General features: G+C 36.0%; 1 non-coding gene across 1 annotated transcript; it reads right to left on the reverse strand.

Annotated features, from left to right (window-relative positions):
• Nucleotides 1-5,527: 5,527 nt before the first annotated feature.
• Nucleotides 5,528-5,634, reverse strand: LOC127116156 (small nucleolar RNA R71). The gene has a single exon (XR_007801135.1). It is a non-coding gene; the product is annotated as a small nucleolar RNA R71 (small nucleolar RNA).
• Between the last annotated feature and the right edge of the window lie 333 nt (nucleotides 5,635-5,967).

Here is a 5,967-nt window from a genome sequence, read left to right on the forward strand (position 1 = left end):
CTGTGTTAAATTTTGAAAATTTGGATTCTATTTTTTGCTGTTCGCCCCGCGAACTGAATTCACAGTTTCAGTTCGCGCCGCGAACAGTGAGTGGCAGAACCATTTTTTTTTTAAATTTCCTTCAGTTCGCCCCGCGAACTGAAAAAAAAATTCCTTCAGTTCGCCCAGCGAACTGAATATGAAAAAAAAATTTTAAAAAAAAAAAAAAAAATCCTTCAGTCCGCCCAGCGAACTGAGCGTAGCAGAACCATTTAAGTTCAGTTTTATGTCATTTTCGTTTCGTTCCTATTTTCACAAACTTAGGAGATTCTTTGAACAACCTCGTTGCTCCACTTCCAAACCTCCATATTTCAAAACTTCCCCTCTCCATTCCCTTTCTAAGAGGATTTTGTTGATTATGCTAAGTGGCCTGAGGGCAAGCCAATTTTTTTTGGGGGGTGCAGGAAGTGGTGCTACCCATGGCGATGAAATGAAGGAAGATTGAGGAGTTTGTTGAATTATAGGGTTTGTTTTTATTTTGAGTTTTCTGTGTATTATTATTGTTTTTGTTGAATTTTGAACTTTGATTTGTTAGTTGTTTTGATAATTGCATGTATACTTTTTGAGATTTAAGTGTGTTACAATCAAATTGGTTTACCAACATTTTTTGTTTAATTGTTCTTACTCTTAAGTCAAGCTTAAAGCAACCGAGAAATGATCGCAAAGAAAGAAGCATAGGACACTTCGAATGGTGATGATAAGAATTAGTGTCAGCATTTCAAGGTACACTTTATCGCTTTCTAGACTTAACATGAGTAGTTTGATGGTGTGTGCAAATTCCATGTCATAAATTCATTGAAATATATGTCATTTTTGAATCAAAATAGGACTTAACCAATTGTGAGGAGGCTTTCCATTGTACACTAAAAAGCGGGAAACCGAGCATTATTTCAACTCATTCTTATCATGCTAAATCATGCATCAATCTATTTTGTGTGAAAATTTTGAAAATGATAGAGGCATTGTTTGTGAGAAAAACCACTTGACCAAAAAGTTTGAATCAACTAACCTTGTGAGGAATAATCCTTAGTTAAACCCCTTTGAGCTTATTTTAGGATTCATTTTATTGATCATTGAAAAATCAATTGAAAATTGTGGAATAAATGAATCCTAATTTCTTTCGTGTCAATTGAAACCTCAAATCGAGTTGTTGAAAATTTTGCCTTTTGCTTATTTCTAAGTAGGGAGCATTATTGAATAAATTTGGTTTTGGAATCTAAAGTTGGGGAGAGTAAAATGAGAAGTGATTAGAATCTTGGAAAAGTGAGTTTTTATGAAAGGGTGAAAATTTGAAAAGAAACAAGAAAAAGAAAATACCCTTGAAGCCATAGAGCAAAGAAAAAAGTAAAGAAAAAAAAATCAAAGAAAATGCTCATGGTTGTGTGGATGTAATAAGAAAAAGAAAAAAAAATAGGGATCAAAGAAAGGGAAATTGTATAGAGTTGAATGTTTGGGAATGCTCCCTTAGGATAGGCAACTTTGTTGAGTTCTCTTAATCATATCCTTTTTTGTAACCTAAGCCACATTACAACCTTTGAAAGACCTCTTGATTCTCATTTTTCACATGATTTGGTATTTGTAGTGATAACCGCATGATTTGAGTTGTTGTTGATTGAATTACTTGGATGAGTGAAAGTAACCCTTCATGTTATTCATCATTATTATGATGTGTGTGTAAGTTTGATTCAATTTTGACATATATGGCTTTGAATTCCTTGGAATGATTTTTGCACTTTACCATTTCCCTTATTCATGTTTTGTCTAGAATTGAGATAGGTGAATTGAGAAAATGCCAAACGCTTTTGAACCATTTGAATGTCCTTGGTAAATCCTTGTTTCAATCTTTTGTGTCATTGCTTTGGTTGTAAGGGTGGAAACTTTTGTTTAGGGACAAACAAAATGCTAAGTTGGGAAGAGTTGTTAGGGACCAATTGGTACTACTTTTTATATCATTTTATTGGTCCCTTTTACCAAGTTTTGATGTAATTACACACTTTTTATTCTTATTAATTCGTATAAATGCAATTACGTTTAATTTATTTTGTTTTGAATAGTTATTTCACATTTCTATTAGTTTTGTAGAATTTTTGGATGAGAAAGCTTTGGATTGCAGCATCATAATATGGAAGATTTTGGATGAAGCTTGCAAAGCAAGGAAACTGAGGCAGCTTCAGTTCGCCCCGCGAACTGAATGAGACAGCATCAGTTCGCCCCGCGAACCCTGCGAATCCAGCAAACTGATTTTTGGGTCAAAAGTGTTGTTTTGAAGGCCAGCTGGTTTTGCCATTTTTGGGTCTGCCTTGTAATAGCTTTTCTGCTTTGGATGGAAATGATCAATTAAGGAAATGTCAACTCTTTTAGGAGAGAAAAACACATTATTGAGATTCATTCATTATTATTTACACTATTGACAAGGATATTGAGAGCTTTTTGTAAGAGAGAAAAACAAAGTTTTTCTCCTTTAACTTTCTGCTTTGAACAATGATGATGAGGGGCTAAACTCCCCTTTGTCAAGATTGGAGGTGGTAGCTATTCTCATATGTTTATGTATTCCATTTGATTTATATATATGATAAAGATTGTTGATGTACTGAATACTGTTTTTGCCCTAAGTTGAAAACCAGATTTGAGTAGTTGTCGAGAGAGATTATTTGAGTCTTGACATAAAACATATTTTCAAGTAGTGAATAAGTTGTAGAGATAGATTTATTCATTACTCTTCTTTGGTATTAAGCATTAAAGATTTCTATATTGATAGTTAGGTGGAGAGATCGTCTAAGGATCAATATAGTGATTATCACAATATCATTTAGACATAAATGACTTTGAGAGGATACTTGAACATCATCAATAATCTTGAATCTATTTATTTATCATAAGGAATCATAAGCATTTGAAATAGTGAACTCCAATCTTGCCAAGCTTTTACATTAGATTAAAACCATTTTACGGTTTTTAGTGACATTTACTCACAAGATAACTTTTCAACCAAAACAACCTTGTTACTTTCTAAACTTACAACATTTGGATTATAGAACGGCGGTAATATCAACCAATCTCTATGGATACGATATAAAAATATTTGCCGAAGATATACTTTTCAACAGCAGGCGAGGATGGATCAGAGAGACCGTCGTCGTACCCGATCCCGTCGTCCACCTCAAGATGGCGAGGGCACTAGTGGTCAGTAATAGGTTGTCAGGTAACTCTTCCCTTATCTTATTTCGAAACATTGGGGCCATTGTTCGATTTAAGTGTGGGAGGAGACTCTATCGTCTTTTCTTTGTTTTCAGGTTTTTACTTTAATCGGAGCTCCGATCGAGAAAAGGAGCGTAAAAGAGCTAAAAACCCTAAAATTCAGCATTTTGTACTTGTGGCCTACCCCATGGCTGGCGCCATAGACCCTGCCATGACGTGTCCAAGCTCAATTCCCTCAACTTCCACGTTCCCCACTACATCCACTAAGGCGCCTCATTTTGTGCTTGTGGCGGGCGCCATGGCCTTGTGGCGGGCGCCACAAGAGGAATGTTTTTCCCTCCCATTTTCAAGTTGAAGGGCATCCCTATCATTTCCATCTTTTTACTTGCTTATAAATAGAAACTCGAAATCACTTTTACAATCATCCAAACTTAGAGCAGAGGCAAACTCAGAGCAACATTGTTTCACTTAGGCATATATTCAGTATTATAAAGTGGTAATCGTTTCGCATTGGAGTGTTACCACAATTGCGTAATCCAGTCTGTGATAGAGTTTGTAATCGAGTTTGGAGCACTTTGGAAGGAAGTTAATCCTGCCGCCATTTCCATTTCCGCTTTGCAATTTATTCAACCCTCCGATTGGAGCAGGTTTTTATTACTTGTCTTTATCTTATTTATTTTCTCGCACTCGCTTTACTTTATTTATTTCTCGCACTCGCTTTACTTTATTTATTTCTCGCACTCGCTTTAAATTATTTATTTCTCGCAATCGCTTTAAATTATTTATTTCCTCGCACTCGCTTTAAATTATTTATTTCCTCGCACTCGCTTTAAATTATTTACTTTCCGCACTCGCACTACTTTTATTTACTTTCCGCACTCGCACTACTTTTATTTACTTTCCGCACTCGCACTACTTTTATTTAAATTAATGCACATTTACTTTACCACGTCTAACTAAATCTATAAGGTTAGAATGTAAGAATCGTAATTGAACCGATAATCCGTACAATTGTTCGTAGAAACACTTAAGGGCTATTTTAACTTTCAAATTAAGTTTTCCTGCACTTCAATTCTGTTGGGTAAGATCGAAAGCCGTCCAACGTCTTTTTAAACTTAATTGTTTTTAACTATTTCAAAAACAGCGAAAGCGCTTTGTTTAGTTCATTAGGAGATTTTAACATTAAGAAGAAAAGAGATTTTAAAACTATTTTCGGACGCGTTTATAAGTTTAGAGTCTGGTTCGTGAGAACCTCTTTTGGTTAAGAAATCCAGGTTATAATACTTTTCAACTTAGTCAAGATACTATATTTCTTAAAAATAGGTTTACTACTCTAACGCAATGCGCGCCTTTTTATAAGTGACAATAAGAGGGTTTGATTAGGGAGTACAACTCGGTTCTGAATACGCGAAAGCGACAGTTCCTGTTAAATTAGTTCTTTTCAAAGTAGAAAACACTGCCCATAAGTAATTCTATTAGCAAGTACTTGGATTATTAATTGATTACGTGAATTACATTCGGCCCTGTCTTTATTAATTGAACTTTATTCAATACTTTACTTTTCCTTGCACACCCTAAAAACACTTATTTTGATTGCCTTTGATAAACACCATAACAATAGATAACGATAGATTGACACTTGGTCTCTGTGGATTCGACAATCTTTTATATTACTCTGACGCGTTCGTATACTTGCGAAATACCGCATCAAGTTTTTGGCGCCGTTGCCGGGGAACAATTTCGTCAAATTTCATTTTCCTATTGTTATATCGTTTAGACTTAGGCTATTTCCCGCCGGTCAATGCGAAGAACTCGCAGCACCGGAAGTTTAAGCTTAGTATACCCTCTGGCGGAACCTGAACGTTACGCTCGCGCACGTTTTTTCTTTCATAGAATTAAGAGAGTTATGGCCGAAGACCAAAACCAAAGACCTCTTAAAGATTTCGCTCAACCATCTAACGAAGAACCTAGTTCTAGTATAGTAAACCTAACCATCCCAGCCAATAATTTTGAACTTAAACCATCCCTGTTGCAACTAGTGCAACAGAGACAATTTGCAGGTCTCGCTACTGAGAACCCAAACCAACATTTAAAAATATTTCTTCAATTAGCAAACACTTTTAAAACCAATGGAGCTTCTCCTGAGGCAATACGTTTAAGATTATTTCCTTTTTCCCTCAGAGATAAAACCCTATCATGGTTAGATTCCCTTCTACCCAATTCTATTACGACTTGGGATAACCTTAGAAGAGTTTTTCTAGCTAGATATTTTCCCCCGAGTAAAACCTCAGTTCTCCGAAACCATATAACTAGATTTACCCAAAACCAAGGAGAATCGCTGTTCGAAGCTTGGGAGAGATATAAAGAGTTGTTACGAGCATGCCTGCATCATGGTTTAGAAAATTGGTTAATCATTCAAACCTTATATAATGGACTTCATTACAACACAAAGATGACCATCGACGCTGCCGCAGGCGGTGCTCTGATGAACAAACCTTATCCTGAAGCTAGTGCCCTCATCGAAGATATGGCTCAAAACCATCAATCATGGGGAGTCAAACGAGCGACAGTTAAGAAGAAGGAAGCCCAAGAAGGAGTGCATGAACTAAGCTCTATAGACATGATGCAAGCTAAAATGGACGCATTAGCTCTCAAAGTCGAGCATATGTGCATAAACCCGAATACTGTAGCCGCAGTTTCATCGGATTGTGAGATATGTGGAACCAAAGG

The sequence above is a fragment of the Lathyrus oleraceus genome, chromosome 1 (assembly GCF_024323335.1).
Source record: "Lathyrus oleraceus cultivar Zhongwan6 chromosome 1, CAAS_Psat_ZW6_1.0, whole genome shotgun sequence".
NCBI classification, from domain to species: domain Eukaryota; kingdom Viridiplantae; phylum Streptophyta; class Magnoliopsida; order Fabales; family Fabaceae; genus Lathyrus; species Lathyrus oleraceus.